The sequence below is a fragment of the Ostrea edulis genome, chromosome 9 (genome assembly GCF_947568905.1).
Source record: "Ostrea edulis chromosome 9, xbOstEdul1.1, whole genome shotgun sequence".
NCBI lineage: Eukaryota > Metazoa > Mollusca > Bivalvia > Ostreida > Ostreidae > Ostrea > Ostrea edulis.
This window is the reverse complement of record NC_079172.1, coordinates 5896776-5910001: the sequence shown is the minus strand read 5'-3', so window position 1 is coordinate 5910001 and position 13226 is coordinate 5896776. Positions and strand designations below refer to the sequence as shown.

Here is a 13226-nt window from a genome sequence, read left to right as displayed (position 1 = left end):
TAACAATGTACACATTCATTTTATTTTGTATCATACAAAGTAAAATCCTCGTCAAAAATCCATTTAGTCATGCAATTTCCTCTCAAGTCTGCAACACTGCATAAAAAAATATAAATATATAAAAACACACAGTCTCATTCCCTACAGTATATATCAATCAATAAGCATTACAATTCACAGTGAGCTTATAAATAACAATTTAAGTTTCCTTACTATCTGAGCCCAAGATTTCCTCCTAACCAATCATGAAATGCTTCAATCAGTCTTCAGTGGGTGTCTTTGTTTAACAATGCAGAGCTGGTGGAAATACAAATGTCAGGCTGATGGTTATATTCTAATGTTAATAACATGTCATAATGGAGTATACACACAATCAGTCCCTGAAGCAGGAAGGCATTCCCCAGTATATATTGATTTTTCTTTCTCCATCTTTTGATAATCTATTGTCATATGACCTTTCCATCAAATACTTTCAAAATCAGAATCAGTAAAAACTGAGAATTTGAGAAAATGGCTAATTTTGTAAAAAGTTGTTAAGAAGAATTCCACCCACACTTCCTTTGTTATTTCTGGTAATTATGGTCATTGACATCGGCAAATCTGTGATGAGTTACAAAATGAAGTGTAGCTGACTGCTCATATCAATACCACAATACGGTTCCTGTGAGAGGTTGTTTAAGGATGGTGATCCCACATAGTCAGAAAGCCCCTCTTTCTAACTATCTGACATTTAAACAAAAGGCCCACGAGCTACAACACTCACCTGACCTATTGCATTTTCCTAATACATATGTTAAAGCCCCATTGTAGCCTGACCTTGGCATGAGGTCATTGTAGCCTGCCCTTGGCATGAGGTCATTGTAGCCTGCCCTTGGCTTGAGGTCATTGTAGCCTACCCTTGGCATGAGGTCAACTACATGACAGGATACTCCTGGCTTGATATTTTTGTTTGTTGTTTCACATTCCATCTGAGAGTTTCACTTTTATGTTTTGACCTATGCTTGATGTACAAAGCTATTGTAGCAAGGTTTCTTTATGGTGTCCACACCTACCGTGATTAAAAGTAATTTCTGAAAGACCTGTGACTTTTGCATTTAATGCTGGGCACTTGATGGAGAAGTAATCACTAGTCACTACTTAAGGTTCATGATAGTTAGGTTTGAAGCAGTGCTGGAGAATCAAACCTGGGACCTCCTGAGTGAGTGCCCTAACCACTTGGCTACTGTGACAGATATTCATAGCTTGAACAAAATTTTTTATATAAGAAAGCTTTGATACAAATTTTGACTCTATCTTGCCAATACAAGGCTTCATTAAAAATGTCATAATTTCACAAAAGAAAGACATGTTTTTGTAATTTCCAGTTATTTCAAACGTTGGACAACGTGGTGACAAAGATGTAACATTCTTTGAAAACTTATTCTTTATCAATTAAAAAGCTGTGGACAAAACAGATATTTCCTTCTTTCATTTAGAGCCTAGCATATATCTATATAAACATAAAACAACAATACTTCATCAAATAGCATTCAGAAAAGGATTAGGAAAACACTAGCTGAGGTTACAATTTAAAACAAAAGTGTTTGTGAAACACTGAATGCCCCCAGACTACAATATTTTAGCAAAGTTTTCAAAGTAGGTCAAAGGTCAATTTCAAGGTCACCAAATTTAGTACCAATGGAAATGCACATGCTAAATATGAAAGCAGTGCCTTGCAGGGAAAAAATTATGGCTTATATTAGAATTTTTGAAAAGTCAAAGGTATAAAAACAGTACCAGGAGTCTTATGATTTAAAAGATATGGCTTATATTCAAATTTTCTAAAAATAAGTCAAAGGTCAATGTAAAGGTCACAGGTCAAGATTGGTACCAATGCAAAGGTATTGCCACAAGAAATACACATGTCAAATATGAAATCTGTACCTCTTATATTGTAAAAGATATGATGAAGGTTAAAAGATATCTTGAAAATTTTAGTTTGTACTAGATACTCAGGAATAGTTGCGATTTTTAAACATTTAATGTTTTGTTTGTTTGTATGTTACATTTTACATTCCCTTCAAGACTTTTTCACTCAAATAAGACCTCACCAATGAATGTATATTCACTGTTTGATCCATATAGCTCCACCCTGAAATTTGACCCAGGGGTCATGAAATACACAATTTTGGTAGATGCCTTCACGCTCAGTATAACTATGCACCAGATACGCAGGAGTAAAGAGTATTCTAGAGATTGCACTATCTTAATCAGGTTACCCTAGGGTCCCAAAAGGAATAAGAAATCTACATATAAAATATGAAAGCTCTATCTTAAATAATTCAGGAGATACTGAATAGGTCAGGGTTTTTATTAAAAGTAGATCAAAGTTTCAGGTCACTGTCACATGGTCAAACAGCAGATTTAAGTATAACAAGGTCTTGTCATAAATAATCTATACACAAAATCCCTATACCTAAAATAGTTCCTGATGAAAAGTAGGTCAAACTTCAAGTTGAAGGTCACAAGGACAAAGGTCTTGATATGAAATGAAAGGTTATGTCATTTAATTTATATACAAGATATGAAAGATCTTAAACCTAAAATAGTTCAGAACATGTTAAATAGGTTACATTTTCATTAAAAGTAGGTCAGACTTCACAAGATCACACACACCATTGTATTACACAAAAGTTCTTGTCGTAAACAATGTACATGTATATACAAAATATAAAAGCCAGGTAGCTTAAATAGCTAAAGGGATATTTTTAAAGATTTTTCTTTTATATATCAGCATATAAAACTTTGATTTCCTATTGTGGCCCCCGTACCCTACCCCTGGGGTCAATCACTCACTGAGATCAGATTTACAAACTTGAATCTACTCTATATCAGGAAGCTTGAAAATCACGTAAATTCCCACTCCTATGACCCTGTGATTTTTGATAAGATTTTTCCTATATATTTGCATGTATATCTTTGGTTCCCTAATGTGGCCCCACCCTACCCTTGGGACCATGATTTTAACAAATCTGAATCTGCATTATGTCAGAAAGCTTTCATGTAAATTTCAACTTTTCTTGTCCAGTGATTCTTGAAAAGATTTTCCCCTATACATTCACATGTAAAATTTGGATCCCCTATAGTAGCCACACCCTACCCCCAGGGGCCATAATTTTGATAAACTTAAATTTAATCTGTACTACGTCAGGAAGGTTTCAAGTAAATTTCCACTTTTATGGCCTATATAGTGGTTCTTGAGTAGATTTTAAAAGATTTTTCTTATATATTCACATGTAAAACTTTGATCCCCTATTGGCCCCAATCTACTCCTGGGGGCCATGATTTTAACAAACAACTTGAATCTGCACTATGTCAGGAAACTTTCACATAATTTTCCACTTTTCTGACCCAGTGGTTCTTGTGAAGATTTGTAATGACCCCATGCTATTTTTGTATTTTCTTGATTATCTCCCCATGAGGCATGGTCCTTCATTTAAATAAACTTGAATCTCCTTCACCATGGATGATTAATACCAAGTTTGATTGAAATTGGCTTACTGGTTCTGGAGAAGATGAAAATGAAAAGTTTACAGACAGATGGACAGACAGACATTTGAGCTAAAAAGACTGGTAGTGCACAACAAGCCTCAAGTCCATTTTACCTTCACACTTCTTCACAAGGTTTTAAAGGACTTTCAAATGATTTCCAATATAAAACTTCAATGTTTATTACATGATGATTCTTGTTTGAATTTGATAAATCACATAACCTTGTGGTTCTTGAGAACCTTTTAAAAACATGCAGTTTCCTAAATGTTTGTAACCCTCTATTGTGGTCCTGCCCTGGCCTTGGGAGATATAGTGTAAAAAAAAATAAAATGAAATTTCACTACAATATGTTTGTACAAGTATTATAGTTTTGAAATTGTACCCTTGTGATTACTTAATTAAGAAAATTATTTTTAAAGAATGTTCCAATATTTTCTAAAGTAAAACTTTATATACCCTTAACTCACAGTGGCCCCAAGTATCCTGGTGGTCAAGGTATGTTGAAACAAGAGGCTCATGGGCCACATCACTCACCTGAGTCACCTTGGCCCATATTTAAAGATTTTCCCTACGTATTCGCATGTAAAACTTTGATCCCTATTGCGGTCCCAACCTACCCCCCAGGGGCCATAAATTTTACAAACTTGAATCTGCACTATGTCAGGAACCTTTCAAGTAAATGTAAACTTCTTTGGCCCATTGGTTCTTGAGAAGAAGATTTTAAAAGATTTTTTCTATATAATTGTATGTAAAACTTTGATCCCTATTGTGGGCCCAATCCTACCCCCTGGGGCCATAATTTTTAATAAACTTGAATCTGCACTATGTCATGAAGCTTTCATGTAAATGTAAACTTTTCTGGCCCAGTGGTTCTTGAGATGAAGATAAAAAAAAAATTCTCTATACATGTATATTTGTATGTAAAACTAAAAAAAATGTAATTCCCCTATTGTGGCCCCAGCCTACCCCTGGGGGCCATGACTTTAACAAACTTGAATTGATCTGCACTAAGTCAGAAAGTTTTCACGTAAATTTGTACTTGTTCTTGAGAAGATTTTTAAAGATTTTCCCATTATATTTGTATGTAAAACTTTGATCCCCTATTGTGGCCCTATGCTACCCCTGCAGGTCATGGTTTTAACAAAATTGAATCTGCACTATGTCAGGAAGCCATCATGTAAATTTCAGCTCTTCTGGCTCAGTGGTTCTTGAGAAGAAGACTTTTAAATGACCCCACCTTATTTTTGTGATTATCTCCCCTTTAAATGGGGCATGGCCCTTCATTTGAATAAACTTGATAGCCATTCACCAAAGGTTGCTTTTGCCCAAGTTTGGTTGAAATTGGCCCAATGGTTCTGGAGAAGAAGTTGAAAATATGAAAAGTTTACTGACAGACAGCAGACAACAGACGGTCAGAAAAGCTCACTCGAGCTTTTATCTCAGGTGAGCTAAAAACTTAAATCTAATAAGCTAGAATAACAAACTGTAGACGTCCCAACTTTCAGAATACTTTTTACAGAAAATATTTCTCTATACAACATAAAACTTTAATTTGGCCCCATCTAGCTGGCCCTGGAGAACACAATGTAAACAAATTTTAATCTACATAATACAAGAATGCTTGCATGATTGATTTGACAATTTGTAGAATTTGTGATTCTTGAGAACTTTTTGAACGAATTTTTGTATATTGTGTATTTCAATATCGGAATTTGAAACCACATTTTTGTGGAATCTACACTCACAGAAGTTGCTTGCAAATTGTACCCATGTGGTTTTTAGTAGAATTTTCAAAGAATTTTCTTAATATCTACAGGCATCCCATGCTTAACTTTGAATTTTGATCAGAAAAGCCTTTAACTCAGGTGAGCTAAAACCTTGAAATAATCGTTCCCCCTTCCCCTGAATAATATTTAACTTCCAACACATGACAAATTATTGGAAACTTTGTGCAAAACACTAATCATGGAAGACATTTATGTTTAGGGGCTGGTCAGTTCTTGCCACAAAACTAGGACTATGTTCGAGTTTTTCCAACGATTCCGAGGTAATTATTTGTCATTGTCAGTCCTCCATTGCTATTGTCTTGTGACAATATTGCTGTCATGTACCTTTCCGATATAACCCCTCTCCCTCCCCTTTACATGTGGTACGGAAAATATGAAATTGTTTTTGTGGGGAGATTATTAAGGACAAATTACAAACTCATCAAAATTAAATTGAAAATATAGGATATGTGTATCAATGTTGTGAATTTTGGTAATTTACAACCTCATATATAGCAAAAAAAAATTTCTGTTTTATTTAAGAAATAAAGATCGTGTTTTCGTGAATATTGCAGGATAACCTCCAAGGTTTTGAAATCTAAAATTCAAGGTGTTAGGCAACAGGCTTTTATATTTCAACAACGTTTCGAGATCAAGGAGATTATCCAAACATACACGAAAACAAGAGCTTTATTTCTATTCAGAAATATACAGTTGTTCATTTACCTATATAATTAATAATTAGGACTCCATGATGTCATACGTGTAACAGTTTCTAAATATGTTTTTTGCTGATGAAAAAGATGAGATGACAGGGTATATTAGATCTATTGTGAAAAATATTTCCAGTATTTAGAATGTGTCATTGACGGATTATATCAACTGCTTTGAATACACAGTCCAAGAAAGCTACAGATACGTGGAAGAGGGTTAACTCGTCTGTGCCATGTTTGTTTACTTGTATTGATCTCGAAAAACAGACGATTGATTTATATTGAATGACAAATATTCTTCAGTCATTTATAAATTTGTATTGTGACTCATATTGATTAATTCTATGATCATTATAAAAGTGAATTATCATTTATTAACTTTATTGTTGTATTATAATTAGCAAAACATGAAGGGCAAGTAAGATGTGTATCAATTTTCTCATAATCAGTTATTATGTATGAAGGTATATCACAGAATAATGACCACGCCTTTCCTTTGATATTTGAAATAACCATATACCTCTAATCCAATCTAATTAAAATTAGATGTTAGATCCGCTCACATACTCACTACACAAACGTTTGTGTAGCGATGGAGTATGTGAGCGCGGATCTAACATCTAGTTTTAATTAGATTGTCTCTAATCCCTCTATCTGTATAACAAACAGGATACAGATTTCCAGCTTAACACTTTAATCCACATGTGTGAAAAAAGGACAAAGAATACAGTTTTGATTTTTTTGTATCTAAATTTGCTAATAAACTAAAACAATTTTACTCACATTGAATTTGTTGTTATAATGATAATTACATTAGACCTCTCACCATTTCCAGAAAAGCTTATGCATCTTTAATCAGCTCTTTAATGCACTTCAAATGGGCCCTGAAGCATTGACTGTATCAAAACAATTCGACTTAATTTTTATTTTCAAAAGTCCATTAAATCAATAATTACATGAACAAGTGTCATTAGGTCATCTATATCAATCTATTAGTTATTTTAATACTTATGTCTACGAAAACAACTTCCACCAACTCAAGTTTCAAAACAGCCAATAGAGACCAAGATCTGGGGGTGGCATCGTAATCTTCTCCAATCTCTAAACACTGTCCATGTGGTGACACTTTTTTGTGCCTCCATGCCTGAAATCTGAGACCGTTGTGAGACTTTAAGTGGAAACCCCCATCTCTTTGTAGTGGCTGGAAATGACACACAACACAGGTAAGCTTGTCCAAGCCTTTTCCTTATTTCAGTCACCTTCCCATATGCTCCAAAAAAAAAAAAAATGCTGATCTGAAAATTGATTTCTGTTGGTAATATACACATATTTTTAAAGACTGTGCTACAGAAACGGTATATTTTCGGCTTAGTGTTATTCAAAAGACAATGATTCCCATTAAGTATAATTTTTTTCTTCTTTTGGTTAAATTTATTGGTTTAAAAAAAAAAAATGAAATCAGATGTTTCACAATCAATATTTCCTTTTCTCCATTTATGTATCAAGATCTCTCTCGATTTCTCTTTCTCTCAAATATATATTAAAACACATTTCAATGCCTGCCTTGATTCTCTCTTGTGAAAATCACAGTTTTTCATTAAGTCAAGAATAAAGAATTCAACCTACTTAAAAAGTACCTTTGCTGGTGATAGACCCGGAGTTTAACAAATCATTAATGAAATAAAACTTTTAAGGACTGGTTGTGAAATAAAATGAATACATTCATACATTTAACTCATTTTAACAATACTTACATGTATTTTCAATGTTTAAAGGATTTCAATTCAAGTCTTACAAAAAATCTTTTGTAGCTATAAAATTACAAATTAATTAACATAATGTGTTTGTGAAGCACTATAATGCTTCAAAGCATGGTCATGTTCCATTTGTCCTTGATATTGATAAATGACCTTAAGCTTGACCTGTACAAAGATTTGACCTTGATTCAGACATCTCTACCTTGAATAAGATTGCAAACAGACAAAGAGACACAAAGAGATATACTATACATACCCGGGTCCCTCCCCCTCAATCATAAAAATATTTCATATACACTAAGACATTTACCCATGCATGCAAGGGTGGATATAAGATAATAATAGTGAATTTGAAAGTAAAAATCAGATATTGGAGTTTTGAAGCCTAATTGAATAAAAAGTGGAAAGTACATGTATCATTATTAATTACATGAGGTTTGTTGCTATTGTTTTTTGCTTGAAAGTGGAAGTTGTAGACTGCATGAACAGAGCATAGAGGTGATGTCTCCATAATTATAGAAGTGAAACAGTTTTAAAAATTTTATTACACCCTCCTTTGCTATTAAGACCTATCTTCAAATCATATTGAACATATCCCTAAATGAAATAAATTAAGGTATAGGTTAAATGATCGATAAATAAAAATAAATTGATCCAATTCAATTAGATATATCAAGCCAAATTTTAAATGAAATAGACCCGGTTTGAATGGAACATTTGACCCATTCTTTAATTGATTTAGAGATATAATTTAAAGGTCATGTCAATTTTTTTTTTTTTTAAATTTGATGTTAGAAATATTCTATATTTTTGATATTTGAACTTATTTCTTACTAATTGATCCACCTTCAAATAATTGGACATAACTATAAGTAATGAAAAATAAATTCCGTTCAATAAAAAATTGCCTCAATTATAAATAAGTTGGTTCAATTAAAAAGAATCAAGTGAATTAGATATGTCCAATTGCACATAAATTTTAATAGTGGAATATTGAAGATGGATTTAATTTATTTATATTTAGTTGATGTACAGTAATGGAATAAACCTTCAAATCTTTAATTGATATGTTACGTTACAGTATAGTCATACATCTTTAATTTAACTCCACATATCTTCAACTAAATCAGAGATAAGTCAAATTATTGGACCCGAGGGACAGCAGGGGTTTTTGTCCACTTCCCCCAAAGCTTTGAAAAAGGAGAGAGAGAGAGAGAGAGAGAGAGAGAGAGAGAGAGAGAGGAGAGAGAGAGAGAGAGAGAGAGAGAGAGGAGAGAGAGAGAGAGAGAGAGAGAGAGAGAGAGAGAGAGAAAGGAATATATGAATTTAAGGCAAAGAATGTAATAATTTGTTTTAAACAATTGTGAAAAGTCATCTTTTTTTTCAATAAGTCCCAAACAATTAATTGATTAAAGTTAAATATTTATGCATACATACATGTATTGAAGCATAGTTATCATTTTCAGATATAAGAGAAACATTTATTAATTATTATTGATTAATGATAAAAGAAATTGTTTTATGGCTAGATTTGTTTTAGTCAAAACTATTTTCAGATAGAGCATCTTTAATTTCTGAAATAAAATTTGACGGTAGCAAATGTGGTCTACATGAATTTTTTTTTTCTATCAAAGTGGACGAAGTAGCAGTAGGTTTTTGGTATATGTAATTAGCTTGTCTTTATAAACATTCGATTGCACAAGTTTATTTTGTCAGATTATTGATAAAGAATTCCTCAGAGATACATGTACATCCAATGCGTTCAACTTGTTTATAATATGAAAATTTGCGAAGCCAAAACTGAGGCATTTAGTCAGTCAAATTTTTTTCTTAGAAATATATCTTCACTAAATTTTTATATAAATGCTTATATAATCCTTAAAATGGGTCACTACAAAATTTTAATTTAACATTTTTTGCAAGCCAATCTTAAGTTATAAAATCTTCTGTGTTAGAGATACATTTAGTGGCACTTCTAAGTTTGAGAGTAAAACTACAGTAAGTTAATGAGGAAGATAATGATCGAGGAATATGAAAAGTGTCTTCTCCCTAGCTCTCTGTGTTCTCTGAAACTGATAACTTACTAGCTTTGTACATCGAGAAAATTCAGTAAAAACCTAACATAATCACCCATTATAACGATAGGCATTTATCCCACTTCAGGTATAAACAAATTCTTTTCACATTGCCTTACATTTGAAGAGTTAATTCTCTATAGGGAAATAACTAATGGCTGCATCTTAAAACTAATGCGTTTTGCATTTTCTGTTGTTATACATTCTGTCAATAGACTTAGTCACAGCATGCCTTAGTTCTTTAAAGGCTGATGTACTTTAATAAAGATTTGACATGCATGCAGTCAAAAACTGTATTTTGGAATAAATAATGTACATGTACTGAGTAAATCACAACATTGTTAAAGTAATATTTGTTCTACATCTGAAAATTTGATTTTGTTGTAAAAATGTGCAATATGATAGTTTTGTATGTAACTTTAACCATAATAATTAATAAAATTAAAACTAAGTTTAAGATTTCATCACAATAAAGATTGGTTCTGTTAAATACCTATAGCATTACATAGAAATCAATTTGAAAACAGGCAGACAATAATGTAATAATTTTATTTTACTTCATTCAGAGACTCTGGATAGGTTTTCTAACACAAATATTAATACCAAACGTGTATAAACCTTAATATTTTTTTCTGTCAACGAAATAGTAAATGACAATTTTATAACAAAACTTTTTGACATCAAAATAACAGCTAGATTGATGTAATATTTTACATGTGTAATTCATTTCAAAGAACTGAAAGTAAAAATGTGTACATACTTCATCAATCTGCACTTTAATTGATATTTGCAATTAATTTTTCAACTAATAGAACTGTCCATTATCCTAAAAATGTACCACTTTCATCTGGTCACATATGTACCTATCAATTTGATAATCAGTCAGTAACTGAAGAGAATTAACTCAAGTGAAATCAAATTACAGCTGTATGTACGTGCACAATGAATTAATTGTCAATTGTATATGTACCTTATACCTAGTAAGAAAAATTTGGTGCCATGGGTTACCAAAACAGCTTTAATGGTGAAATGTTAAGTTTTAAAGCTGCTTTGGTAACCCAGTTGGCACCCAAAATTAAAAAATTCAATGGTGTAAACCAACAAAAAGCCCACAGACCAATTTATCGGCCACCTGAGTATTAGTGAAAAGTGTATCACTAGAACCCCAATGGAAATGAAATCTATTATAATTTTCCTGTTCTGCATTCTAATATTTGGTAGCATTATAAAACAAGATGTGTTTTTAAACACAAATGTACCTGAAAATGCCCATACTGATGAAAGACTTTAAATAATATATGCTCTATATTAACACTTAATGACTATTTTGGACCCACCCCAGAGTCAGAACCCTGGGGTTGTGAAATTCACAATTACGGTACATCCCTTTCTGCTTTTCCTCAATAGGCATCTAGTTTTTATTAAGCTATATTTTTTCAAACAAAGACAAATAATATATATACAATCACTATGATAATTTTGAACTCATCTTTTAACAATAATCTCTATGCCTGGGATCATGAAATTTACCATTTTTGATAAGGGCTACATGTATGCTCTACATGACTTTTATTTTTTATTTCTACAAATGTGTGGTTGTACAGAACTTTTTTTGAAAATTGGCCAATGCTTTACTCCACCCTAAGACTCCAGGGATGCAGGAGTCCTGAAATTTACAATTTATGCCCCGCTAGTCCCTGCGATGCTAGTTATCAAGAAGTTAAACATGTTCAATCACCTACACCCAACAGACTCAGACCAATTGCACTAGGTCACCTGAGTGACTCAGGTGACCCAACAAAAATGTACTGGTTCACTTCTGGCGATACATTATTCTGCAATTAATTAGATTTTGATAAGGAATTTTTTTTTCAATGATCATTTATGACACCTTGGTATAGTGCAAAAATGTAATCTAGCTCTCTTACACAATTGAAATAAAAAAATTATCACGTAAATGTACTTTCAATATCCGAGAATGCTGATTGTTTAATTAATTCCTAAATCCTGATTCAATTTGAATGATAGTCTCTCACTTAGGAGATAATATTTGGGAGATTGAACTCAACTTGTTGAATGTTTGAAATGCTAATAACCCTGATCCTATCCCATTTCATTGCTACATGTAGTTTTAAACCATGTGTTTGTCAAAAATATCATTGTGTAAATATCACAATATTAGCACTGTCTGAATGCTAGTAAATTCAGATTTGAAGATAAAATTTATTCATGCTGAAAATGCTTACTATATAGCTACATTGTAGTTGAATGCTAATTTCCCCCAATACATGATAGTTGAATGCTAATGCTTGTTTTCCCCAATACATGCTAGTTGAATGCTTATGCTAATTTACCCTAATACATAACAGTTGAATGCTATTTTCTCTCAATACACACTAGTTGAATGCTAATGCTAGTTTCTCCCAATACACACTAGTTGAATGCTAATGCTAGTTTCTTCCAATACACACTAGTTGAATGCTAATTTCTCCCAATACACACTAGTTGAATGCTAATGCTAGTTTCTACCAATACACACTAGTTGAATGCTAATTTCTTCCAATACACACTAGTTGAATGCTAATGCTAGTTTCTTCCAATACACACTAGTTGAATGCTAATGCTAGTTTTTTCCCAATACACATTAGTTGAATGCTAATGCTAGTTTCTCCCAATACACACTAGTTGAATGCAAATGCTAGTTTCTTCCAATACACACTAGTTGAATGCTAATGCTAGTTTCTCCCAATACACACCAGTTGAATGCTAATGCTAGTTTCTCCCAATACACACTAGTTGAATGCTAATGCTAGTTTCTCCCAATACACACTAGTTGAATGCTAATTTCTTCCAATACACACTAGTTGAATGCTAATGCTAGTTTTTCCCAACACACTAGTTGAATGCTAATGCTAGTTTCTCCCAATACACACTAGTTGAATGCTAATGCTAGTTTCTCCCAATACACACTAGTTGAATGCTAATGCTAGTTTTTCCCAATACACACTAGTTGAATGCAAATGCTAGTTTCTCCCAATACACACTAGTTGAATGCTAATTTCTTCCAATACACACTAGTTGAATGCTAATGCTAGTTTCTCCCAATACATACTAGTTGAATGCTAATGCTAGTTTCTTCCAATACACACTAGTTGAATGCTAATGCTAGTTTCTCCCAATACACACTAGTTGAATGCTAATGCTAGTTTCTCCCAATACACACCAGTTGAATGCTAATGCTAGTTTCTCCCAATACACACTAGTTGAATGCTAATGCTAGTTTCTCCCAATACACACTAGTTGAATGCTAATGCTAGTTTCTCCCAATACACACTAGTTGAATGCTAATGCTAGTTTCTCCCAATACGCACTAGTTGAATGCTA

General features: G+C 32.7%; 1 long non-coding RNA gene across 12 annotated transcripts in view; it reads right to left on the bottom strand.

The window, feature by feature from the left end:
* The window catches only part of LOC125659838 (uncharacterized), a 48832-nt gene continuing 35606 nt past the window's right edge, over positions 1-13226 (bottom strand). For 11 of the 12 annotated variants that reach the window (XR_008798366.1, XR_008798371.1, XR_008798367.1 and 8 more), the window contains 2 exons: positions 214-2517; positions 1-96 (listed from right to left, as the gene is read on the bottom strand). This is a non-coding gene — a long non-coding RNA (uncharacterized LOC125659838). The remainder of the gene's footprint in view (positions 97-213; positions 2518-13226) is intronic. The other variant, XR_008798369.1, reaches the window with a different exon arrangement.